A 27,545-nucleotide genomic window follows, 5' to 3' on the forward strand; every position below is an offset into this window, starting at 1 on the left:
TAGTTTTACCTGCTATTTCCTTTCATATCTCCATTCAACAATTAACTCTATCCAGGGAATAGCTTACTTTGAATATTGTATTTTTATGTTCTGGACATTTCATTTGGTTTTTTATTGTCTCTGTTTCTTTGAGATTGTATATATTTTTATTCACCTAGTGCATCATTTAGGATAGTTATGATAACCATGATAAAAATTCTTATCTTTTAACAGCTGGTTCAACCTGAGGTCAGACTCAATGGATTTTCTTTTCTCTTGAGAACGTGTCTATTTTTGGGAGTCTTTGTATGTTGGGTAATTTTGGATTGCATTCATTTTGAATACTAAATAGTGGACATTCTGGATGCTATTATTTACCTCTAACAAGTGCTGTTCCTTTCATTTTAGCTGGCAGTTATCATATGGACTTAAATTTCAAACTGTTTCTTGGGTGGCTGCTGCAGTCTTAATTACCCTATTTTGTTTTTAGCTTAGTTGCTTTAAGCCTATACTACAAATACTTGGCTTAAGAGTCAGTGATATGGGTGGACAGAATTTGGGAATGTCCTCTCTAAATCTTTCTTTTTGGTGATTTCTCCGCTCTTTAAAATGCACCTTGGTTCCCCTGGCTGGACAGATTGAGGTTTTTGTTTTTTATGTTTTTCCACACGTCTCCCCACTACTTTCGCTGCAGTGCACCAGTTGCACTTAGCTTCATGCTGTAAGCCATGAACATGTGAACTCACTCTGCTCAGTTCATCTTCTGCCTTTTCCTTGTGAACTCCACGCCAACTTCGTCTTTTCCTGTTGGTTCTCCGGTATCTCCAGCTTTTGACACTGTGTCAAGGCTTAGAGTTATTTTCTGCAGGTGAGTTATTCAGTAGAGTCTGATGCCTGCATTCCCAGAAGCAGGAGACCTCTGGGCATGTGTTGTAAACATGGAAAGCTGGGATACTTCAGGAAGCCCTATTACCGAGAAGAAACTGAGGACGCATGTAAGCCATTCTGCTCAAGAGGATCATTTTTCTCCTCATTGATAAGCAACTTAGATACAGCCATTTAGACATAGTTTACTTATTCCACAGTTACCAGACCCAGAACTGTAAAATAAATGAGTTATTTCACTTTGATAGTATTTAGTTCTCAGAAATTGATCTGGTGCATGAACCCGTTTGCCAAAATTACCCCTTATTCACTTCAAAGATTTGGTGGGAGTTTGAGCCTCTCCATTTGGTTTCTCTGTGGCTACTTGGCCTGGAGTTACAGAGATGCTCACACAAAGGGCTCAAGCCACTTACACTGTGGTTCGGCTCACAGCCTTACCCTGCCCCCTTTCTTTTCTTCTTAATGAGATCCATCAGCACACTGAGCCCTTGCAGCTGACGGCTCTAGAGCCTGCTGGTTATTTCTCTCCTCAAGCCACAGCGCTCAATGACATTATAATTGTTTCCACAGTCACCGACTTGTGTGACACAAGCGGAGAATTAATGCATTCAGCTGAGAAATATATAATAGGAGAAGATGGGCTACTAGGAAATAACCTGTTTTTAATCACATAAATGTCATCTGTAATAAGACACAGAGGATAAGAAATATTAAAAATCTAAATTAATAGGAACTTCTCTGCCAGTTTTCCACTCAGTCTCTGTATTTCTTTTCACATTATTGACTTGATTTTTTCTATTTAGAAAAATCTTTGGTGGGTCAAACAGGCGATTGCCAAGCAACCGTAACATGAAGTCGATTTTATTAGCTTGCCCGGGACTTCAGGCTCTATTTGGATTAGTCCAATCGCAAAGTCTGTTTAAAAAGTTTAGAAACAAATTTAGAAGTTTACTGAAATGTTAACAGCAGTTATCTCTGAACAGATGGGGTTAAAGGAAGGAATTGACGCTTTCATCTCTTGACGGGATGGAAAACAGATTTCCATCCATGATCCTCAGACCACAGCCAGGATCGGCACCATCTAAACAGAAGGGTACTGAGCAGAGTGAGGGTGTAGACCACGTGGAGGTGGACCGGCTGGGACCCTGCAGGCCTGGGAAGAGAGTCATCAACCAAAATCACATCAGCACCCAACTCACATTGTCTAGCACCAACCCCTGCCTCCTTACAGTTCTCTTCACTCCGCTTCTTCCCGCTCCTGCACACGGATAGATTGTTTTCTTTTAATGTGCTATCATGTTTGCAGGTCTTTAAAACAGAGAAGCAGCAGTATTGTAGGTTCTGACGATGTAGCCTCGAACACGACAGGGAGTTCCTGGCTCTCCTGAGTTTGTGTTCTAGTGGGAAGTGCTAATGCACAAGCTGACACACAGAGAACTTCAGCGAGCACTGAATTCTAAGAATAAATCGCAACAGGAGCCATGACAGTGTGCAGCATATGGCGGTCACGGGGCATTGATTACTTCAGAAAGTGATCAGGGAGGTGTATATGAGGCGGTGACATTTAAAACAAGACAAAATGGCAAGAAAGAACCAGTCTCATTAAGTTATAGGAGTACAAATTAAATCAATGGTGTATTTTCCAATAGATACTGTCACAGAAACAAGAAAGCGCCTGCCTAGTTTAATTGTCTTAAGACAAGAAGTTGAGATACCTACCGGGGGTAGCTCTGGATATAGTTAAAAATCTTTAACTCCATTTTCCACTGTCTAAATTTCCATATTTTAATGAAAGAAATACTTAAAAGAATAACTTAAAATATGTCTAGAAGAGGCTACGTAACCCATAGCAAAAGCTACATCACAACACAGGAAGCAACGTTCAACCAGCTCTAAACAATGGTGCCCTGGAGCGGGATTGTCCAATGGATCTGAGAGGTCTCAAAGCAACTGCAGACGATGGTTAACAGGAACCAGGGTGCAACCAGGGAGGAGGAATAGCTGCTTCTTCTTTTTTTAACTTTTATTTAATGAATATAAATTTCCAAAGTACAGCTTATGGATTACAATGGCTTCCCCGCCCCCCCCCATAAAATCCCTGCCACCCGCAACCCTCCCCTTTCCCGCTCCCTCTCCCCTTCCATTCACATCAAGATTCATTTTCAATTTCTCTTTATATACAGAAGATCAGTTTAGCATATATTAAGTAAAGGTTTCAGCAGTTTGCACCCACATAGAAACACAAAGTGAAAAATACTGTTTGAGTACTAGTTATAGCATTAAATCACAATGTACAGCACATTAAGGACAGAGATCCTACATGAGGAGTAAGTGCACAGTGACTCCTGTTGTTGACTTAACAAATTGACACTCTTGTTTATGACATCTGTAATCACGCTAGGCTCTTGTCATGAGTTGCCAAGGCTATGGAAGCCTTTTGAGTTCACCGACTCTGATCATATTTAGACAAGGTCATAGTCAAAGTGGAAGTTCTCTCCTCCCTTCAGAGAAAGGTACCTCCTTCTTTGATGACCTGTTCTTTCCACTAGGATCTCACTCGTAGAGATCTTTCATTTAGTTGTTGTTGGTTTTTTTTTTTTTTTTCCAGAGTGTCTTGGCTTTCCATGCCTGAAATACTCTCATGGGCTTTTCAGCCAGATCCGCATGCCTTAAGGGCTGATTCTGAGGCCAGAGTGCTGTTTAGGACATCTGCCATTCTATGAGTCTGCTGTGTATCTCGCTTCTCATGTTGGATCGTTCTCTCCCTTTTTTATTCTATTGGTTAGTATTTGCAGACACTAGTCTTATTTATGTGATCCCTTTGACTCTTAGTCCTATCATTATGATCAATTGTGAACAGAAATTGATCACTTGGACTAGTGAGATGGCATTGGTACATGCCGCCTTGATGTGATTGAATTGGAATCCCCTGGTATGTTTCTAACTCTACTGTTTGGGGCAAGTCAGCTTGAGCATGTCCCAAATTGTACATCTCTTCCCTCTTTTATTCCCACTCTTATATTTAACAGTGATCACTTTTCAGTTAAGTTTCAACACTTAAGAATAACTCTGTATTGATTACAGAATTCAACCAAAAATATTAAGTAGAACAAACAAAGAAAATACTAAGAGGGATAACATATTAAGTTGTTCATCAACAGTCAGGGCAAGGACTGATCCAGTCACCATTTCTCATAGTGTTCATTTCATTTTAACAGGTTTCCTTTTTGGTGCTCAGTTAGTTGTCACCAATCGGGGAGAACATATGATATTTGTCCCTTTGGGACTGGCTTAATTCACTCAGCATAATGTTTTCCAGATTAGCAGGAATAACTTCTAACAGCTATGGTACAGTAGGCTAACTATGGCTGACCCCCGAAACTAATTCTTTCCAAAGAGCTAGTAGAAAGGACTGTGTATGTTTCCATCACAAAGAAATGATAAATGTCTGACATGATAAACAGGCCAACTCCCATGATCTGATTATTGCACACCATGTTTATGGATTGAAAGTCACATTGTACCCCATAAATATGTACAGTGACTACATGTTGATGAAAACATTTGCCAAGAGCGTGACAGCTGGAACTCCGGCGTTTGGGGAACTGGCACAGAGGTCAAATAAGCACAACAGTACTAGTGTGTGACTCTGGGGCCTCCAGGAATTGCTGGAGGAACTGTAAATGTGAAGGAATCTACAGGGAGCCCTCGATGGTAAATGCGGCATTTCTTAAGGGACTTAGCTGCAGGGAACTCCACTGGGAACACTGAGAAGAAGCAGAGAGAGCGCTGAGAGAGGAGAATGAGTTGGAGACAGAGGTTTACTGACCGTGAACTTGCTCCTACTCTACATAAAAGTTTTTAACCTTAAGTTCTTCATTTTACAAAACTCATTTTTCTTTAATTTAGATCGTAGCACTTTAAAAGAAAATTAATGAAAACAAACACACCTTTCTAACTAACAAAATCTTGTGCTTTACAAATAGACAGCCTGTGTCTCCATTTTTCTGCTATGCCTCTAGCTCTGGGAGTGCCCCAGGAATAAGACTGGAAAAACAAAACATGTATCAACTGGGGCCTGTGGTGTAGCGGGCCGCCGCCTACAGTGCCGACATCCCATATGGGCGCTGGTTTGAGACCAGGATGCTCCACTTCCGCTCCAGCTCTCTGTTATAACTTGGGAAAGCAGTAGAAGAAGGCCCAAGTATTTGGGCCCCTGCACCTGCGTGGGAGACCCTGAAGAAGCTCCTGGCTCCTGGCTTTGGATTGGTGCAACTCCGGCCGCTGCGGCCAACTGGGGAGTGAACCAGCAGGTGGAAGACCTCCCTCCCTCCCTCCCTCTCCCTCCCTCCCTCTGCCTCTCCCTCTCTCTCTTTCAATAAATAATAACTCTGACTTTCAATAACTCTTTCAAATAAATAAACATCTAAAAAATACATCAAGTTGGAGTTCATGTTTTATAAGGGTCTAAGAAGAAAAAACGGCAGATTTGAGATGCAGTCTAAACTCAGACCAAGTAATCCTGCCATTTCCATATGATGGTGAGCAACATTCTTCATTGAACACAATCAGGTTTGCATCTTTCTCACCTCCAGGGTGTCAACTCGGAGAGAAAAGAGGTTGAGAATCTCACAAAGTTAGCCTCATTTTTGTGCTCTGCTCTCTGCTCTGTGTGCCACAAAGTTTGGGAAATGAGCAAAGCAGCGAAGTCCTTGGCGGTGAACTCCGAAGCCTTAGTGTCCGCTGCTCTGGGTGTGCTAGGAACTCGCAGCAAACCTGGAAGAGGATGGTGATATTCCCGGTGGCCATGCCAGGCCCTGGGCTGCCCCAAGGGCTTATGTGCCTACTGCACAGTGGCTCTGAAGTGCAACACAAAGGCTGCATCCACCTCTGCAGACACATTTGGCAGGGTCCCTTTTTTTTTTCTACTAGTTAAAAACTGAAAGTGTAATCCAGGTTTCTCGATTTGTTCTTGAAAAATGGAACGATCTGGAAACTGCGGATCTGCATTCTGGTGTGGTCATACTTGGCAGGAACTAGGAGTAGCTACCCTCAAAAGCGTGCAGCTCCCACCTGGCTCCTGGCTCCCTTTAAGGTTATCGCACAGGCGCTTTTGCTGGCTCCCTCTGCTGGAGCCAGGGCTGGACCAAAATAGTCAGCCTTTTCCACTGTGCCTTAAAACGTCTGTTACGTAAACAGGAGGCTTAGCTGTGGTCAGCTGAAATGATCAAGGTTCATGGATACATCGACTGATCTCACTTTCTGAGCGACAAAGAGGTTCAGCACTCTCCTGAGAAGGGTGACAGCAGAAATTGAAAGAAGACTTGAGAATGACCCTCAGGACAGTGAGTTCTAGTTCAACAAAAGGAAAAGCATTTCTGAGAGGTTTGTCATTCTCGTTTCCTTCTGTGGGATTCTTCCCTTCGTTGAGGACAGTTTCGTTTCCTACCCTATCCCTTGGGGGTTTTAAAAGGAATATTTGGGGGGTGGGGGTGGGGTTCACAGCAGAGTCACAGGCTTCCATGTGAGAACTTAAAAAAAAAAAAAGTTAGTCAAGTGCCAGAGGTCATACTTTGACCAGATTTCCTGGTCTTAAAAAGTCCGGGCAAGTGGCCCACGGCCAGGCAGGCGAATGTCAAGGTTGGGGATGACTCATCCCTTAAGAGGGTGATCCACAGCTTGGAAAAATCTACTATTAACCCATAACAGGAAAAAGCCCCACACGGACTCCCCAGCCCTGGCCCCTGCTCTCTGCCCTCATTGTGCTGGATTCTACAGAGCTGTGTTTTGGGCTTTGTCAATCGGTATATGGAGAAGCAGAGGACTACCTGTTGTCCCTACCCACGTCAGGCTCCTGCTGGACAATCAGCAGGTGTGGGGTCGCCTCTCCTTTGTTTGTGCCACTCAGAGAAGCAGGCATTTCCTGGCTGCGAAACACAACTCCAGCTTTGAGCAGATGTGCACACAGACCTTGACCTGTCCTGGACAAGAGATACCTGCTTTGATTTTTCGTAGAAAGGGAGTCTGGAGCAAGCACACAACTTGATGAGCAGCCTCTTTAGTTGGTCCAGAGCCATTTGGTCAGTTGCCCAAATAGGGAGGTACCCGTCCCTGCTTCTTTAACTAACTACCAGCCTTAGTTAAAGTGGTTAATAATTAGTAGCACTTTCATAGGTCATATGACTATGTGTTTGGGAGAACATATTTTACTGTAGCTAAGTCAAGTTTATCTCCGAGGAAGTCATGAATGAGCTTCTGTAGTAAGCCTGTACTGTAGGATTACATAAGATCTATGTCTCATGGAACATATTCTGAAACTCCATAAAACTTCCTTGGAGCAAACAAATGGCCACAAGAATTTCATTCATTCATCACTCAACAAATATTTACTATTTACTTCATTGCTGAATTTGAGGAATAAAATGTCAACCAAGATCATCAAGGTCCTTGTTCTCCTAACTTCTAATAGGGTCAAAGGTTGATAATAGGGAAGTGGATATTGTTAAGATAAAGAAAAAAAAAATAAAGCAGATAAGTGGGTGGGGAAGTGACCAGGAGATAGTGAGGTATTCACATTCAACACTTTCAGAAGATGGCATTGTTGTTAAATCCTGAACCATGAGAAAAAGACAGCCATGCCAAGAGCCTGCAAGAGAGAGTATCAAATACAAAGCCCTGAAGATGGGGTAGGGGTATGTTGAGGTGTGGGTGAAGCCTGGCAGGTAAACCAAAAGAAGCCATGGTGGTTGCCATCAGAGTGATGTAAGATGAAGTCAGAAAGATAGACAAGGCCCAAGACTTACAAGGAAGCCATCCGAGTTTTCCACAGTACAGGGATGTATTTTTGAGCAACTCTAGACCATGGCTGGCAAACTCTTGGCTGCAGGCTATATATGGCCCACTCCCCATTTTTGTAAATAGATTTCACCAAAGCACGACTAGGCTCACCATCTTTGTATTACCTATGAAGTCGTTTGCACTGCAATGGCAGAGTTGCATGGCTGCACTGGAGGTCCTCTGGCTCATACAGCTGAAAATATTTATTATCTGACTTTTTACCGAAAAGGTTTATCAAGCCAGGTTTTAGACCACGTACCCTTGATGGGTTTCTGCATGTTGCATTTGGTTCTTGCAGAACCAATGAACATGCTGGTTTCACTTTCTTAAAAGACACTAGGCACAATTGCTAAAACAAGAATATTTAGTAAAATAAAAATCTGTCTTGAAACACGGATCAGATTTGCCTTTAACAAGTGAGCAACAAATTACCCAGCTAAAGATGGCCTAATCACATCAAGAGTTGTCTCACCCAGGAGGAAGTCTCTGAGTATGATTATTTCAGCAGTATGGCACTGTCATCCCAGGTACTTGCTATCTTTGTACTCTGCTGCCCTCAGGGTGCAGGGAGAACTCTCATGGCACCAATGGCTACAGGGGGTAATGCAGACCCAATGCAGAATATTTAGCAATAGAATAAGTTTGGTATTTCCTTCTATGTATCTTTTTTTTTTAACAGGCAGAGTGGACAGTGAGAGAGAGACAGAGAGAAAGGTCTTCCTTTGCCGTTGGTTCACCCTCCAATGGCTGCTGTGGCTGGCACGCTGCAGCCAGCGCACCGCGCTGATCGGATGGCAGGAGCCAGGTGCTTCTCCTGGTCTCCCATGGGGTGCAGGGCCCAAGCACTTGGACCATCCTCCACTGCACTCCCGGGCCACAGCAGAGAGCTGGCCTGGAAAAGGGGCAACTGGGACAGGATCCAGTGTCCCAACCGGGACTAGAACCTGGTGTGCCGGCGCCGCTAGGCGGAGGATTAGCCTATTGAGCCGCGGCGCCCATCCTATGTATCTTTCCATTAGGGAAAAACATTCCTCCAAGGCTCACAGCTTATACCTCATACCTTATACCTTATATACAGAGAAGGGGGAGAGGGAGAGGGAGAGGGAGAGGGAGAGGGAGAGGGAGAGGGAGAGGGAGAGGGAGAGGGAGAGGGAGAGGGAGAGGGAGAGGGAGAGGGAGAGGGAGAGGGAGAGGGAGAGGGAGAGGGAGAGGGAGAGGGAGAGGATCTCCAATCCGCCAGATGGCCACAAAAGCCAGCACTGGGTTCAGGCCAAATCCAGGAACCAGAATCTTCCTCCAGGTGTCCCACGAGGGTAGCAGGGGCCCAAGCACTTTGGGCCATCCTCTGCTGCTTTTCCCAGGCCATTAGCAGGGAGCCCGATTGGAAGTGGAGCAGCCGGGACAGGAACCTGCACCCATATAGGATGCCAGCATTGCAAGCTGAGGCTTTACCTGCTATGCCACGATGCTGGCTCCTGGTATGCATTTATACCAATGTCTGGCAAGGAGAATGGACTTGCCATACATGGCTTAGATGAACATTCATCACCTGGGAGACTGTGCATCCAGCCATGGGGAACGAATGCCCTAACAAAGTCAGGACTCTGCCAGCAAGGAAATAGTTCAGAAAAGGTTGAGCACCAAGGAGCCAAGAGTGTCAGCCACAGGACAGAATCCCTGCAGGATGATCTGTGTCGGTCACAGAACACGCAGACAATCAGTGGGAAAGGTGGAGGTGACTAGGGAAGCGAGGTGAACACATCTGCCTATTGGGATGCAGGTGGTTGTTGGTGGACCATGATCTACAACAGGCTTGTTCTCTCAATTTAACGCAAATACCATCTATTGTTCTACAGTGGGTTGAGTATTTCATTCCCACCTGTACATAGATGCTTTTAGGCAATGAACACAATGCACTTGGCCCCTCTCGTGAATCGTTTTTGACAGCTGTCTTCTGAGCTCGAAGAAACCACAACTGTTTGAACATAGTCTTGTTCCCACTGAGTTTTGCAAGCAGGGACTTGATACTATATTGGGCTCACCCAGGGTTCCCAAACAGGTTCTTTGCAAATGCATCTCCAGTTATTTCAATTCTTTACCTTCCAGCTGGCTAGAAACCACAACCTGCTTTAATTGTCAGCTTCAGGGTTTATAATAAACCTGTTTTGGAAGAAACTCTCCCACTGGGAAATTGTATATTTGTTTCTTTGGTTTTCTATCAGTTCCACACACATTTAATACCTGGCCCTGAGGCAGCTTAGGTCCTGGTTCTCAGGAGATTGGGCTAGTTGTGATGTGAATAGCATTTTCTGTGATACCTGTGAAGTTACTGTAGAAAGAAATGCAAAAGGTCAGGGGTACTGAGCTCCAGCCAAGACTAGACTAGAAAAAAACAGGCGTGAGGTTCAAGTCTTGCTGTTTAGCTGAATTTATATAACACCTGAGTGTTTATTTTTAAAAAGAGCTATTATAGTGACAGGGAAGTGACAGAAGTCCTCTAGCATTTGTGCAGCCTGGCCAAGGCCAAGTCATTTCGATTTTGATATGAAGTCACTTGGATTGAATTGACTTTTGCAAAGTATAGACCATGGGTTCAACCTTCAAAGAGACCAATTACATGATTTCCAGTTCACAGAGACAGGTGATTTGTTCTTTTAAGTTTTCTAATATAACCTTTTTCTTTTAACCACAGTTGTCGTCATTCATATCCTCTTGTTCTTTCATTCACCTTTTCTGTATTAAATGTTAAATTTGGCACCAATGAAACAAATGACTAAGACATTTACTAAGACCTTGTCGTGGATGAGGTGATTAAGGCCAAGTCCTTGCCCTCTAGGGTCTCACAACCTGTCTGGGACAGCTGGCATCCAAACAGGCAAGTGTAACATAGTGAGATGAGGTTTAAAGGGCACAGACAGTACGGGCTCACAGCTGTGCATGAACTTGGGTGCCAGATTTGGGACTCAGACTGTGTAACTCTTAGTGAACTACTGAGCTGCTGCCAGCCTCCATCTCCTCATTTGTAAAGTGGGGATATTGTTAGAGTGCGTATCACGGAGTTACCACAAATGCTAAGGAGACGATGCCTCTAAAGATATAATGATCCAGTGTGATACTGACAGTGCAACAGCGGGGTCAGTACCCATGAGCTGCCATTCTATGTTGGGATATGGGCAAGCATGACCGGATAGCGTGGTGGTTATGCCTCTAAGTTGTCTGGAAACTAATTTTAACACTTAATGTTCTTTATCTGTGGGCATGTTTCTTGACTTCGCTGAGATTTCTGCTCTGTAAAATGGAAATCATACCAATTTGACAGATTCATCGTAAGCTTTACTTGGTGTACAAAGCTCCTGGCATGAAAATTGACAAGCACAAACTCAATAAATAACAACTGTATAACTATAAGCCCATGAACTACTAAAACAACAAAGATCACAATGGATAGGACAACAAAACACTTTGTGGAGACGGTGACACTTACAAATAGGTGTCACTGGTTGTCAGGGGTCAAAGCCATCCCCTCTGTGACCATGAAAACAATTCTGCACCTGTTTTCTGGTCGTGGCACTGTGGCATCTTGTTTGTGTAGTCTGGACAGAACATTGAACTATGGAAAATCTGAGACTTGCCGCCTCTGGGTTTCCACGGCACAATACAGGGTGTGACAAGTCCACACTCCTGCCTCCCTCCTTTCTCAATGGCCTCACTTTCCTGGAAGTTTTCCTCTCAAATTACAGAAAACAACTTCAAAAGCACTGAGGTGAGAATTCTACTCCCACATTGACCACTAATGTGCTCTTTCCCATCCCCCGAAGCCAGGCTCACCCACAAAGCTCTAATTTTAGTCTGTGGCCGGCTCTGTGCGCTGGCCCAAAATTCTAAGAAGTGGGAATGAGGACAGCACATTACTAATGAACGACTTGACACGAGAAACTCACAGATGCGTTTGTGCCCTCCAGCCCCTGGTGGGCTGCTTGCCAAATGATTTTCCTTAGCCTCTTTCTTGGCTACTCAATGCTTTTCAGAAATAGCATCAGCATTTTCCCTGTTAGGAGGTAACTTTCTCAACTCTTAGATTGAGGGCCTCAGCAGAACTGACCCCGCTACAAGTGGATCAATGGGGTGCACACCCTGCCCAGGCCTACGTGCACCTGAGCATCACCTTCTGCTAGCCCTGCGGATTGGTTTGGAAAGGGACGCTGTTCACTCGGCTCAGGGCAGCAGTGGTCAGCAGGGGACTCTGATCCCTCTGACAGTTTGTGTGCCATCCAGCAATGATGGCCAGCTCACACCATGTGTACCTGGGAATGAAAGATGCTCAGAGGAAGTCCGAAGAGAGAGAAGCAGCAGCCATGCTGACATCATTCAAACACCTGAAACCCCCTCATTGCTGGATTTTCCACTGAGACAACCCAGCACATTCAACTTTTCCCTGAACTTGCCTTTGCATTCTATTTTCTGTCCTTTCCAACCAGCAGAATCAACTGCACTCCAAGACAGTGTTTAAGATCTGCAGAAGCTAATGAGATGCGCTTCATTAAGCCACTGCTAGGTAGACACTTCTTGATAGACCAAACCTTGCAGAACAGAGCAGGACAATGTCCTAAGCCACGATGGCAGTTCAAGGGGAGCCTTAAAGAAGCAGTGGCAGCCAACTCTGCCGCCCATTAGAAGCCGGACCAGAGGCCAGCTGGTGACTTGCTTTTGTGTTTCTGTATCTACTCCCACAAATTGAGGCCTCATAAATTGAGGACAGCCTCCCAGAGAGGACCCACAGACAAAGGTAATGCAAGGAATTTTCCTACATGCAAGAGTGTTAAGTAAGACATTGTCCATGGAATGCCGTCTGGAAAGCAGACTTTGCACCCAAACCATCAACTGCTTTTAGGAACTTCTATGCTTAGTTCCTTTGGGAAAAAAATGAGTAAGCACCCTGAAGTTTTATTCTCAAGGAAACACTGGATGATTGTCTACTGGATTTTCTGAAAATCAAGGGGAACTGTCTGGCTTTGGGCTTGTTTCAAAGCTTAGAAGTAGGTTTTACTATGTTGTCTATTCCAACATGTCTTAACTTCAAATTATTACTCAATTTTTAAGAGTATTTTTTTTTTGATAGGGGGTGGGTGGGAAACTGTGACAGGTCAGTAGTTACTTTGTGCTTAGTGTTTAACAGGCATGCCTATGGTTACAAGCTTTGTATTCATGATCCTCACACCAAGTATAGGTGTGGTCCTTATCCCTAGGGTACGGATGAAAAAAGTAGGCCCAGGTAAGAGTTTGTACTTTTGAGAATTGGGGATTTAACTCCAAAGCGCGTATGCACTATTCTTCCTTCTTCACATTTACATAAGGCAAATACAAATGTCCATTAGGAACTTCCTTTAGGAAGTTTATCAAGCCCTGGTTTATGTCATTTTAACCTGAAGACCAAGTATAATGTGTGATAGAGGCATTAGGTTGAACTGAATACTTGTTGAATTGAGTTATCCAGAATTCTCAGTATGGACTATGGAGTGGTAGGCACTATGTCACCCAATTTACAGAGGAACAGAAATGGCAGATTTAGTTAATAAAACAGAACCTATTTACAGATCAGTTAGGGATTGAGGTGCAGTGTGTTCCTTAGCCACTAATCTCAACCAGCTTTCTAGCAGTTAAAAGCTGCTGGTTCTAGATTGTTGGTGTTGCTATTTGTTGGTAGTCTATCTTGCTGCTCAAAGTAAGGGTACCAGAACGCATCACCTGAGTGTTTGTCAGAAATGCATGATCTCAGGCCCTATCCTGAAACAATCAAATTATAGCTGACATTTTAGTAAGGCCCCAGATGATTTGCTTGCGAGTTGTTGAAGCACTAGTAGAGTGGACATTGTTGTTGTCTAGCTAGTAGCCAGCCACACTTCCTCCTTCCTAGCACAGTGCTCATTTTCTGAAGGAGACTCACCCATCTTCAACGTAGCCCAGGTGAGCCTGGAAAACTCACCCCACTGTAGATGTGGCTTAATTGATTGGAAGATCCCGCTATCTTCTTTCCAGTCATATGTTCAGGGTAGCCCATGCAATCCAATTTGCCCACTTGCCAATTTGAAGGAGTGATACATGAACAAAGCTATTCTAGAAGTTTCAGAGCGTGAGCTTTCAGAGAGGCATCATTACTGATGAATGGAAGGCCTAGGGTTGCTACAGATGAAGTGAAAGAGGGTTGGGACCAAGAGAGGCCTAGGCAATGGTGCTGGTACGTCAACCTTACCGTTGGTCTTCCTGTCAAATAAACTAAAAACGACTATCTCCATAAAATAATAACCATTTATTACCTGTTTATTATGTGACAGGCATAGGATAAGAATTTTATGAACTGCAACTTTTTGGTTTTCAAACAACCTATGAAAAGTTCTACTTCCTGTTTACAGATAAGAAAACGGAGATTCAATGATTGAAAAAGAAACGTTCAAACTTACCTGGCAGGGGAGAGACCATGAAACAGAAACATTCATAGCTAGTAACAGGCAGAGCTGTGACCCACACCCTGGTCCTGTGCTCTTGATTATTGATCTAAGCCACAGCTTCCAGCTACGTACTGCCACGTCACACTTGACATTTTCACAATTTGCTCAGAAGGGGAGTCTGTTGTTGACAATTTACTTGCACTTAGAAAAGTAGGAAGAAACAAAAACATTTCCCTAGGTGTTCTTAGTTATAAAACGTATGGTAATAAGAGTGTTCTCTCACCAAATCATCTACATAAGACTTTATTTTTAGCATAAAATGAAAGAAACATTTTAATAGGTGCAGGAAGAATTATATAGATCCTACAGTATTATGCATTTTTATGTTTTTGGTGTATTGTAAAAAAAAGTTTTATTACAATATTAAATCACTTGGACACACACATTTTCCAAAGATGAAAACAATGCTATTTTAAGATAGTTTATTAAAAAACAATTGTCCTTTCTAAAAGTCTATTTCTGTATATTTATTCTTTTGGGTATTAAAGTTGCTTTGTTTCCTTGGGCAAACACAAATAAGAAATGTCCAAGAGTCCAGTTAGTTCCTGGGAAACTCTTTGGCACTTTCATTGTGAATAAGCTCTTTCAAACCATGAGGGTGGCTTTTGGTAATTTACTGCCGAAGTAGACACCAAGTGGCATTCTAGGGATGAAAAACAGGATTTTCTCCCTGGGCGAATCTGGCAGAGCCAACGTATCTTGAAGGCTACTAGAGGGAGGATGAATAAAATGGCTGTGCCAACTGAGCGCCTGCTCAGTCACACCCAAGACCAAATGCTTTGACTCCTGATCGAACAGACTCAGGCAGCCAGCCACATCAGAAGTCAGCAAACCAGAGACAGAACTTGTCTTTTGTCTTTGACTTTGATTGAAACTCTGAGCCAAATGGCCCTTAAATGTCATCTGGGACCTCTCTGGCTGGCTTTAGACAGAGTTGGTGGTTTTCACCCAGTTCCCGGAGCACAATGCTTCCGGGCCCAGAACTGTTCCATGTTAGACTAAATTTTGCCGAACATGAAATAAGGCCTGTTTAGAATACATTAACCTTAAGAAGTGAATAGATCAGTCAACAGCATTTATTAGCTGCCTACTGTGTTCACTCCCAAGTAGGGCGTAAAATCACAAGGAAAGAAGAATGGGTTGAAGGCATGAAACATTTCATTTCTGAAAATGTCGATGATCAAATTTCAGTCAAAATAGAATATGGAAGATCATCTTCCCAACTTATTTTCTAGGGAACACTTGCTCCATTGGACATAACTAAGCGCTCTAGGGTCAAAAAAGTGGACAAAGCCTTCTTCACGCAGGGCCTTGTGCTGTCTATGAGGTGGGAATGAATGTTCGCTCTCAGTCTGCAGACACAGTCTCATCCCCTGCAGCCACCCCTGACTGCTCAGAAGAGATTTGGGAACCAGCGCCTTGACATCATTAGTTGACTGCCATCATTTGGAAAGTGAAGAAGACAAGATAAAGCAAGTTGTACAGAATGACACAGCTAGCAACTGGTAGAACCAGAAGCAGGACCTGCTTCTTCCCAGTTGAGGCTGCTACACTATCCTGGTTTCATAAAATATGTGTTTTGAGTGATTCCTCTTCAAATCAGTGAAATGTGGAGTTATATTATGGGATGGCAGCTTAGTTCTACTGAAAGAAGGTCAAGGATAAAGGACACAATGACTCTGCTCCCTGGGAATTGTTCTCAAGCTAATTTAACCTCTCTGGGCCTCCGTTTCTGCACCTGTCAAATGGGAATACAGCACTGATGTGAACTGCTGCAGCTCCTAACGTACAGGCAGTGGTGACTTGATAAAGAACTTTAGGAGCTTTGGTTAGGAGGTGCATCTCATTTCAAGAATAATGGAATCCTCTGAGAGACTTAAGAAGGTCAGAGTCATGAGTGTTTGTAGAATGGAGGCTCTTTGAAGCAAAGGGCTTCCCACAACTGTCTCCACAGTGCCTGATACCTCCTACTCAATAGATGTGCATCAGACAACGCATGTTGATATGACTCAAAATATGAATAGAAGCACAGCTAACAGTATTATAACATGTTGCACACGCAAAACTGCAACCAGGGCACTGCAGGAGGCAAATCTTTGTTTTTTGTACATAATGAAAAATACAATTTTTAATAAAAAGACTTCTCTCTTTTAAGCTCTACTTGGGATTGGGAAAAAAATTAAGCATATTGAAAAATAATTTGGGTGCTTAACTGGCTGGGCCTAAGAGTGATTTGGAGTGCTTAATAATATAGTGATAACCAATCCCATTTTCCTAAGACAAACTGGTTTTCCTGTGTGCTTAAAAGTCACCCATTTTAAAGCTTTTAGGTAGGAAAGCATCAGCTTCCAGGCCTGGGTCAGAACCGGGTTGCGATCTCACTTGAAGGATTAGAAAAGTTCACTGATGGGTCTGGAATTTTGTAGGGTCATTAAGTCTCCTCTGGGCTTCAGAAGAAACATGGCAGTTCCCATGCTCAGGACAGACGATTCACCCGCATGCAGACAATCTTGGGAGACGAAGTGGTTTGTAGTCAGAATGAGCTGCGACACCGGTGTGGAACCTTGGGCCTAGGCGATGCCACGGAGCCGAGTTCCTCGCAGAGAGTGGCTGGAAGCGCAGAGACAGGGGAAAGGCACAGAGGAGGCACTTTGCTTTCAAGCAGTACCCACGGGCAGTCACAACCCTCCACAGCCAGACCCAGTCCTGACGGCCGCCCTCAGACACAGCCACACAGCAAGCACTCCACAGTTAGAAGCGGGGAGGACTCCATATCCGTTCACAGCAAGGAACAGCACCAACTGTGCAAGTGTTCAGATGGAGGCACTAACGCCTCTGTTTACCACTAGACACAGTCACGGCTCTGTAACCATTCACAGTTAGCAGCAGCAATGACCCAACAACTGTTCACTCAACAACAGCAACTCACAGCAACAAGGCTACAGCCCTGCACAGTTCAAACACTAAGGACCCTTCACCTGTTCAGTCAGAAACAGTAATGAGGCTACAGTCATTTGGGAGCTTCTAAAACACTCTCAGGATGAAAACTAATGATGCAATAAGCCCAGTAAAGCTTTGGGAAAGCTACCAGTGAAGGACACTGAAGCGCACACGAGCGTACACCTCTCTCGCCTGCCAAGAGCGCATTCCTTTTCAAGACTAACTGAGGATCTCACACTTCAACAAGCCAACTGTACCCAACTGGCCTCAGTGCTGAGAGAGACTTGGTTGTTAAACCACAATCTTTCATTGTCTCTTCAAGACATCCTGAAATATTCTCTCAACATCTGCAAAATGAACCACAGTAAGCATAACAAAGAAAAAATAAACATGTGCCTGCAAACAACATTTGTTAAAAATAAGCATGTTATACAGTGGCTCTTCCAGTTCTAATTAAAGGGAAAATCCAGGGCCAAGAAATTGATGTGGGGGAATTTTTTTTAGTTTCAACAATTTGACTGAACTAGTGTTTATCTGTATAATTTGTTAATACTCTAATTAAGTTATGCTAAAGAGCCCAACACTAAAGTGTTCAGCTTAACTGAAAGTAATTTCGGTTCCATAATCTGGGAAACTAAACACCAGAAGTTATGGTATTGGGGATTAATAAGTTTTACATACCAAGAAGAAACTTTTGTTAAGGAGGGGGTTGGACCATATGATAAATTGGCAGTACATTGTGTTTTTGAAAACTTGACTGTTGGATAGCTGTTGGGTGCAGTGATTACAATGCCATCAACCTATATTGGAGTGCCTTGTTCAAGTTCTAGCTCCACTTCTGATCTTGCTTCCTGCTAATGTGCACTGGAAGGCAGCAAGGAATGATTCAAGTCTGTGGGTTCCGGCCACCCACTTGAGACCTGCATTCAGGTCTGGACTCCCAGCCTCAGCCATCTGTTAAGTGAATCAATGAATAGAAGTGTTTCTCTCCCTCTCTGTCCCTTCTTCCTTCCTTCCCTCCCTCCTCCTCTTTCTCTCAAATAATTTTTTTCAAAACCTTTTTTAAACCTTGACTGCTTTCTTGAGGTCACAGATGCTACATGAAGTTGAATTGGGGGCTAGTTCAGGTTAGGCACTGATTTCACTTGTCCTGCTCTTGTTGACATTATACCACTGGATCCTCTTAGCCACTATGGCAGACAGAGATAGGTCCTCCTGGTGTGTGGGTCATAATGTAACCTCTCATTGAATGTGGAGAGGACCTAACCAACTGAAGAGGAGGAAGGTTACAGGATGTATGTGATTACCATGCCTGTGAGTGTAAACCTGCCTTGCAAGGGAACTCCTTGACTGACTTTGAAAGCACAAATGCAAGCTGCCTATGGAGAGGGCCCTGTGGCAGGGAACTAGAGGGAGCCTGCAACTGACAGCCAAGAAGAAATTGTACAAAGGACTGAATTCTGTCGCCACCTGAGCTTGGAACCAGATTCTTCTCTAGCTGAACCCCAGGTGAGCTCCAACCCAGGAACATCTTGACGGCCACCTTGCAGAGGGCCTGGTTGGGCCTCAGGGCTTCTCTCATGCTGTGGCCCCAAGTGCTCAGGGGAACCCACTCTGCCTTCACCATACAAGACCCAGAGTTGTGGGGGAGGTGACCCCTGTAGCCTCCCCCCTTCCTTGATCAATGGTGGTGGGGGCTATGGAATCATATGTTCCTCCCCCCAACCTTGCCCTGGTCTCTGCTTTGGAAGCACATTTCACAAATGTCCCCAGGAGGTGTAATAGAATTGAGTGCCAGAGGTCCATCCGGGACACCAGTTTGACAAAGCTTCCTTGCATTGCTCGTTCAGTTATCCTATCCCTGTCCTACAGAAAGCATGAGCTTGTAACTTACTGTTTTAACTGTCTGGGTTTGTGGCAAATGGCTGCACAGCCATAGGTAGCTAATATACTGCTGCTGACTAATTAAAGATATTGTGTGACCTGTAATTCTCAGTATTTTTTAACCCAGTGAACTAGTATCATTCATCAGCCGATCTAAGTCATAATTCTGGGAAAAGAGAACTGGTTCACATGACACTCATCTGAATAAATGATCTGCTTTATCTTCCCCCAAGATCTATTCTGCCCTTTGATCAACAATAGTAATCAGTCACACTAATTGCAATTTATTTTAACAAAAAGATGCTCAAAAATCAAAATTAAAAGTGTCTGACCTTACACATATTAGTTAACAATTCGCCCAAGTTATCTGAGCGGAAAGAATGCACTCTGCTTACCATTGCCTTGGTATTTAGCTGTATTGAATTATGCAAGAGGTCTTCAAAAAGCTTATGCTAAATGTGTATTATAAAAAGTATACATGGGTTTCAGAATTTTTTTGCAATAAAATTCACTTATTTTTTAATCCCATTTTCCATGAATCCTTTTAATTACTTTTGTGTGTTAGAGCAAACAAACTAAACGGTGTTTCACATTGTCAATGTATATTTGGGATGATGTATAGAATTACTTTCCACAATTGGTGTGTGCAACTTGAAAGTTGTTGGGCTTTGTTTATTGAGTTCTTCTCCCAAGGAATTCAAAGTATGTAAGCACGCTGATTTCTGCAGAGCCCCAAATGCCTCTTGTAAGGTAAAGAATCTTGCTCAGGGAAACTGATGCTACAGAGGGACAGAAAGCCTTGTGAGGAAGTGGCCTGATCCGTGCTGCCTCTTCAACAGGCACTGGTGGGTGGGAGGGGATGTGACAAGCCTGTTTTAACTCCTTTCTTTGTCTACTTACCTATGGTGGAATAGTTAAGTGGCTATTTAAATGAGTTTATAAAGTTCAAGAAAAAGAACAATTGCAGGTTGTATGTCGTGGACACAGAAGCTGGTGAGAAATGGCACTAGATGAAGAAGTCCTAATAACCTCCATTTGTGTGTTCATTCATGAATCTTTTTTTTTTCTCATTCACATATATAGGCCAACTACTTCTGGCTAGGAAGGTGGATTGGTGCTGGGGACCAATGATGACCAAGTCAGACATGGTCTGTTGTTAGAAAATCTGTTGGTAGATACAGAATAGCACATGGATAGATCCAGAATAATATATGAACAACAGGGCCAGGCCAGAGGCACAGGGAAAGGTGGGACAGCCATGGGGGTTGAGACCAAAGGACAGTAGACAGAGCAGGAGGAACTTAGAAGCCAGGGCAAAGGTGTTTATGGAAGTGCAATTTGCAAGTAGTCCCGCTGGATTTCTACTCTGTGCCTTCCACTGCCATCCTGTTACCGGAAAAATTGCAGGGTTCTTGTCTTCGCACAAGAAAGAATTTAGGCATGAGACAGAGAGTAGTGGGAGGTAAAACAGCAAGGTTTATTAGGGAAGGGACATCCATAAGAACGGATAGGCACCTCTCCAGACAGGACCTGAGAGACTGGGGGGGTGGGGGGGAGGAGCCAGGTTACATGGTTGAGTAGAGAGATTACACCTGACCAGGCCAGGCAGGTGGCTCAGCAGAGAGGCAGAGGGCTGAGCGGGCAGTCTGGTTGAGGCCGGGGGTTTTTAAGGAGATGGGTCTCTGTCTTCACACATCTCCTCCTGAAACAAAGGATTTTATGGCTGTAAATATTAAGAAGCTCCTATCTGAGTTTTCCCTTGAAGGTATCAGACAGGAGGAAGCCTAGCTGGCGCCATCCTGGGTTCAGAGGAAGGGTGAGCAGGACCCCCTAGAGAATGGGAATCTGGAGCAGGGTGTTTGAAATGCAGATACTGGGCTGCATCTGGGAGGTTGTGGAAGATTTGTCAGGCAGAAGGGGCGGGGACCCCCACCTGGCAGGTTATCAGGTAGAAGGGGGCAGGGCAGGATGTGAACACTGGGCTGCCCCTGAAGCATTATCGGGATAACTTTAAGATGTAGATGCATATGCTGGATGTAGAAGTCTTCTCCGGAGGCCTTTGTCACACATAAGCTCATACCTAACTTCCTGCCTAACAATCCTAGTGTCAGGATCCTTGTATTTTGCCCCTGCCAACCATCCTTGTACTTTTGCCTTGGCACTTCGAAGAGACCCAGCCTCTCTTGCTGTTCTCTGGACTTCGTCTATACCAATTCAAATATATTGGAGTCACAGAGTTTAGTAACATGGGAATTAGCTGTGATGTCAGACAGCCCTGGGTTAACATCTCATTTTCATTAATTCTGAGCCAATAAGCTAGGGAGAGTTATCCAGCTTTTAAATAGTACCTCATTGGCTTTCAGAGAGGATTTAATGAGATGTTGGCCATAGAATGTTTACCTTTTTGCCTGCACACAGTGCATGCTCCATAATGGCTGTTACTGTTATTATTTTCTGTTTCCAGGAGGGCTTAGACCTTCATCTACTAATGCAGATAAATTAATGTGCATTAATGTGATCAAGGAATATTATATAAATAATCTTGAAAAGGGTACTTTAAAAATAGAGGCAGTGCCTAAACCCACAAAAGCTCTGAGAATGTCAGATGGCAGATCGGGCCAGTTGAAGACACAATTCTACCTTTTGTTTTAAGCTGTGGGCCAGGCAACATCCTAAGTGTTTTGTACGGCTTATGTAATTCAATCTCCATAATAAATCTGAGAAGTAGACCTCTTATTACTTCCTCTCTACAGATGACAGAACTCAGGTATGGTAGATTAACTCTTCAAGTTGCACGGCGGTCACTATCAGCATCTGTTTTCCTATATTCTTCCCAAACGAGGTTTCCAGAGTGAGAGATCTCTTTGAATTATATGCATAGCACCTGCATAGGTGAATACTGTGTGGCGACTGAACAACATGTGAGTCGCAATGGAAGTCTCTTTTTTCTTTGCTGATGGTAACTGCCCTAGTGCCAGGTTCTTCTTGCAACATCTTCTCTGCACTTCTGGGTTCCAGACTCCTGCTTTCCTACCACCCTGGCCTGACTGCTCCTGTCCCCAGCTCCTCCCTAAAGCTACTGCATGGGTGCAAACAATGTTGTCTTTGCCATTGCTTAAGAACTTAAGTAGATTTGAAACCAGCAAATAGAATTTCAAAAACGTTGCCCATGGCTCCAAAACAAAAACAAAACTAAATCTGGAGGAAAAAAAAAAAAAAAAAAAAAAGCCTGTCTTCCCCCAGGCTCATTCCACCTGAGAGGGAATCTAGGAAGGTGAACAAACAAGGCCACTTCATCCTGACTTCAGGCATAGAGGAGCCAAAGGAACAAAAAGGAACAGAGAGCTGAAATGTCCCTAGGTATAAAGAACTCGGATACGGGAGCTGGTAGCGAAATGAGTGGCATATTTTAGAACCCAGAAGAATTACATAAAATCCTGTCCTTATGTCAAACAACAAAGCTGAAAGTAACTGAAGACTTCAGAGGTCAACAACAGTAACAATTTCCCTGTTCTTCCAAACCAGCCAGTGAGTTCAGTGGAAAAAGGGAGGCAGACAGCTCACAGAGATTCATGGAAGGACAAACGGGAGGGAGGGGAGAAAGCGGGAGAGAAAAGGAGTTGCAAAGATGCTCTGTTATTCAACAAGTCTTTGGATGCTGTGTGATACCAATGGTTAAATGCATAGTCCTGCAGCTGACTAACTCGGGTCCTGGGCCTTGGACGACATGTCCCAGTCTGTAAAATGGGACTACTAAAAGCCTATTATTGGTATCCTCCTCTTAGGGGAGTTCGATAAAGCCCTTGATGCACAATCCAATACATATTAGAGCTCTATAGCTGTTACTGTTATTTGTTATATGATTGACTTACTTGACCCTTTTCAAGGCACTTAGGGAGGGGACATTAATGGGAAAGAGAGAAGAACCCAGCTCTGACCCTCAAATCTAGTGGAGGAACCAATGAGTATACCAATTCCGCATTTGATTGCAGTTTGAAGTATCACAAGTTGTAAAGAATTATGGGATTCAACAAAATTGCTCAGGGAACACAAGGCCAAAGAGATACTCACAGGCATCATTGTTCGACAAACTGCCGGACAGCACTACTGGACCTAGAGCCCTGGCTGGATTAACTGCCTTCCTGGGCCAGGAGATCTCGGAGGGCAGAAGGTGCAGAGAGGAGGAGCCTTCCACACACACCGCTCTGCACCTTCCTGACATCCGCTTGCATTAACCAGATTTCTACACGTTCACTCGTTTCTGTTTCTGGAACTCATTTAGGGTGGAGATAATTAAGTGCATGGATTTAGAACGACAAAAGTTGTCTGTTTCGTGTCTCTAATATTAGGTTCCCAAGCAACCACAAGCTGCTCTGGTCAGGTATGACTTCACAGCAGGGTGAGTTCCTCCACAGGACTGCGAAACACTTCTCCGTGCTATTCAAATGGTGGAAGAGGCTGCACTAGAAGTGCGCCTTTCCTATGCCAACGTGCTTAGCTATTAGCACAGTAGCAGCCACCTGTATCTTTATTGCGAATCATCAAGCTGTTGTCAAGGTTGTGAAACTCCAGATTTGCGATGGGAATTCCTGTCGAAGGTTCGTGGTGAGCACAGCACCCAGCATAAATTAGAGAAACTTCTGTGTCATCCTCTCTGGAGTGCAGCCCGAAGGGAGACTCTCTCCATCTCATTTTCCTGTGTTCCCAGGGAGCCTGCGCCTATACTTGACACACCTGGAGCTTCAGCTTTCCCAGCGTTTCTAACACCGTGGGAATGAGCGTGACATTTTAAAACTGAGAGAAGGATGGCCCTTCCAGGTGGAAGGGAGACATGCCCAGCCCAACTAAACCTGAACTTGGCCAGCTCCGTCAGTCACCTTCAAATATCACTGCGTATTTCCGAAGGGTTAGGGACAAAAATAATGTCTGTAGGCCCGCGCCGCGGCTCACTAGGCTAATCCTCCACCTTGCGGCGCCGGCACACCGGGTTCTAGTCCCGGTCGGGGCGCCGGATTCTGTCCCGGTTGCCCCTCTTCCAGGCCAGCTCTCTGCTGTGGCCAGGGAGTGCAGTGGAGGATGGCCCAAGTGCTTGGGCCCTGCACCCCATGGGAGACCAGGAAAAGCACCTGGCTCCTGGCTCCTGCCATCGGATCAGCGCGGTGCGCCGGCCGCGGCGGCCATTGGAGGGTGAACCAACGGCAAAGGAAGACCTTTCTCTCTGTCTCTCTCTCTCACTGTCCACTCTGCCTGTCAAAAAAAAAAAAAAAAAAAAATGTCTGTGTGATGTCATCACACAGCTGGATTGTGTATCTCAGTTTTTCCCTTAAAGGAATCCCAGAAGGTAAAACAACAGCTCTTTCCTAATTTATCTGGGCTGCTTCGCAGCTATTTTGGAGAACTCGTTTCCAGGGACAAGTTGACTTTATCTTTTAGGGACTAGCAGAGCATAATGGCTAAGGGCAAAATGCTGAAATTGACCTTGGGCTGGGTTCCATTCCTGAACAGACACCTGCTTCGCAGCTGAGTGACTTCAGGCAAGAAGGAAAGCTATGCCAGCCTCCTCTCCTTACCTAGGGTAGAGAGGGAGGTACCACTGCCTGCCCCAAAGGACGTTCTGACTGCAGGGAAACAGCGACTGTAAAGGCGGCAGCATCTCCCTCAGAGCCGGCACAGACACGCTCCGTAAATGGTGGCAATTGTTGTTTTACTATTACAAATGAGGCCCAATCAAACAAAACACACAGGCTGATCTGTAAAGTAATTGGGCAATTTGTTTAAGGCAATAAACGTTTATTTCTGCAGTTCAGCTTGTGCTAATTGGACAAACAAGTGCTTCTTCTTCGTTGGTGAGTGCTCAGCAGAGTTTGCGTAATGAGTTACTAAAAAGGCTTCTTCAGAGGAAAACAAACCCCACTAGGTTCAGGACACCACAGGGATCTGAAGGCATTCTCTTCTCACAAAAGCCCAATTTGAAAAGTCAAGGTGCTATGACAGGTGGACTCTGCACGGGACAGATCGACAGAAGGCGGAGGTGTGCGACTGCCCGGCTCGCCCAAGTCCTCTCGGCTTCCACTTCTCTGGGTAGAAAAGCAGCAGCCACACGGCTGGGAAGGAGGCTGTCTCCTGCTCCAAGTCTGACCCTGCACTGAGAACCACCTGCTAGCCTAGCTGCGCGCTGTGCTGGTTGTGACGAAGGATTGTGAGCACCATTCGGGCACGCCTCTGGTAGCTGCCAACTCGTGAGATCCTTTCCCGATGTGGTTGCTGTGAGGAAGAAAGGCAAAAGCCTAAGAAATGGCCCTTGTGTGGGTAAGAGCTCAGAATGTAGTCACTGGTGAAACAGGGATGGAATTCACTGTCAACCTTTTTCCTCTTGGAACTCTTAAGTGACTGAAGACCCAAAAGACCTTTAGTTTATGTGTTTTAGTTTATGTGATATTTGAAATAATGTACGTTAACTGAGAAGCTTACATGGTCTGTTAATTTATTTAAAAATAATAGCTAAGGCCGGCGCCGTGGCTCAGTAGGCTAATCCTCCACCTTGCGGCGCCGGCACACCGGGTTCTAGTCCCGGTTGGGGTGCCGGATTCTGTCCCGGTTGCCCCTCTTCCAGGCCAGCTCTCTGCTGTGGCCAGGGAGTGCAGTGGAGGATGGCCCAGGTGCTTGGGCCCTGCACCCCATGGGAGACCAGGAAAAGCACCTGGCTCCTGGCTCCTGCCATCGGATCAGCGCGGTGCGCTGGCCGCAGCGCGCCGGCCGCGGCGGCCATTGGAGGGTGAACCAACGGCAAAGGAAGACCTTTCTCTCTGTCTCTCTCTCTCACTGTCCACTCTGCCTGTCAAAAAATTAAAAAAAAAAAAAATAATAGCTAACCTTTTACATGTCAATATAAATATCATTTTTAATGAAAAAAGAACTGCTTTCTAAAAATAAGCAACAGCAGAAGCATGGTGCTGTGCTGTTTTTTTTTAAATCTTTAATGTCCATCTTAGTAGAAAATATGGAAATGTCACATCTGCTTCTCTGGAAAGCTGCTGCAGGGTCACACATCTGGAAAACTCCACCTTCCCCTTAGCCAATGAGTGCAACAAGGTAAAAAATATCTCAGTGCTATAAAGAAGTTTTGACCTCAGGAACTTCTATAATTTCAAAAATAAGTGACTTAGAGCAACCGTCAACTGTGGATGGCCACCCCGGTGTCTACATAGAGAAAGAGTGAGTCAGGCACAGAGCCTGAGACAAGTGTCACAGTCAGGAACATCATCAGTCTGAGGCCACTGCCCAGCGTCTTCTGGGGGAGTAGGGCTGAACTCCTCCAGGAGGGGGAAGGCAGCAGCAGCCCGGAAGTAGCTTACAGAACTGGGCAAGCATGAACCATGCAAAGGCACTTCAAAAAGTTCATGGAAAAATTGAATTAAACGATCATTTAATTTTGGGCAATTGCTTGCAAATCTCTGCACAGTTTTTCAAAAATACTCATTGCCCAGGAATTTCTTTGAAGCCTTTCATATGCGTGGATTTCAGAATTTTTCTGCACCACACTTCTCACTTAATTACATTGTCCGAGGACTTTTCAAAGCAGCATTGTATTCTTTAAATAAACAGCACAGATTCTATGATGCTGGGAGTGTCCTGCATATCCCAGACCCCTGCTTCTCTGTCTCTTCCTTCTCCACCCGCCATGTCCTCTATCACCCCAGAAGAGCAGGACAGTGCCTCGCGCTCCCTGAATTATCAGACGGTAGGCTAATGTAGCTCCGGCTGCAAGCAGCAGGGCGTGGTGACCCAGGGCATGGGTGTTTCAACCACACAGGCATGGCTGAAAACCTGAAGCTGCCCCTTAGGAGCAATGTGGTCTTGGAAAAGTTACTTGGATTTAGTAAGTCTCAGAGTGTTAATGCATGCAATGAGGTTGTGGGGGGATTCAAAACGGCCATCCCCTGCAGCTCCTTCCACCGTAGGTGTCATTTCCCCAGGCCTTGAGTTTCTCCGTCTTCAAGGCTGATGTGATTCAAGTGAGCACAGTTTCAGGAGACCCCCAAACTTGCCCTCCTGGTGCGCTGAGCCCTGAACAAGTCTGAAGCAGACTCGCACACAGAGGGAGCCCAAGCCATCTCTGCCCTGCTCCAGAGAACCCAGCCTGCTCAGCCCCAGACACAGCCCCCCAGACAGCCCAGCAGCATTGTACCGTCAGTTCACAGAACTGCAGGACACAGCCACGCTACAGCGGTCACCCTGCTCTGCTTAGACCTCTCACTGGCTTTACCACGGAGCATCTCCTGCCCCAGGAAATGCGTCCGCTAGACCAGAGCTGCAAAAAGCTGACACGGGCTTCACTAAACTCAAACCGGCTGTGAGTTCTCAAAACAGGATCACTGTGGAAGAGGGAAAACAATATTATGTCATTCTGGGTGGGTCTAGAACAGGGTTTTATTATTTTTTTGACAATATTTTCCCCCAGGATCATGTGTGATGAAAACACAGTTCAAGGAGATAACAGGCAGGTAAGGTTAA

General features: G+C 44.8%; 2 long non-coding RNA genes across 4 annotated transcripts in view; one reads left to right on the forward strand and one right to left on the reverse strand.

Moving 5' to 3' along the window:
* Positions 1-5,994: 5,994 nt before the first annotated feature.
* LOC138850175 (uncharacterized) lies at positions 5,995-27,306 on the forward strand. The gene is made up of 2 exons (XR_011389786.1): positions 5,995-6,249; positions 23,381-27,306. It is a non-coding gene; the product is annotated as an uncharacterized lncRNA (long non-coding RNA).
* LOC103347907 (uncharacterized) overlaps positions 23,785-27,545 on the reverse strand; it is a 51,789-nt gene continuing 48,028 nt past the window's right edge. For all 3 annotated transcript variants that reach the window (XR_011389785.1, XR_007918496.2, XR_007918495.2), the window contains exon 3: positions 23,785-25,295. This is a non-coding gene — a long non-coding RNA (uncharacterized lncRNA). The remainder of the gene's footprint in view (positions 25,296-27,545) is intronic.

This window comes from Oryctolagus cuniculus, chromosome 6 (genome assembly GCF_964237555.1).
Source record: "Oryctolagus cuniculus chromosome 6, mOryCun1.1, whole genome shotgun sequence".
Lineage (NCBI taxonomy): Eukaryota > Metazoa > Chordata > Mammalia > Lagomorpha > Leporidae > Oryctolagus > Oryctolagus cuniculus.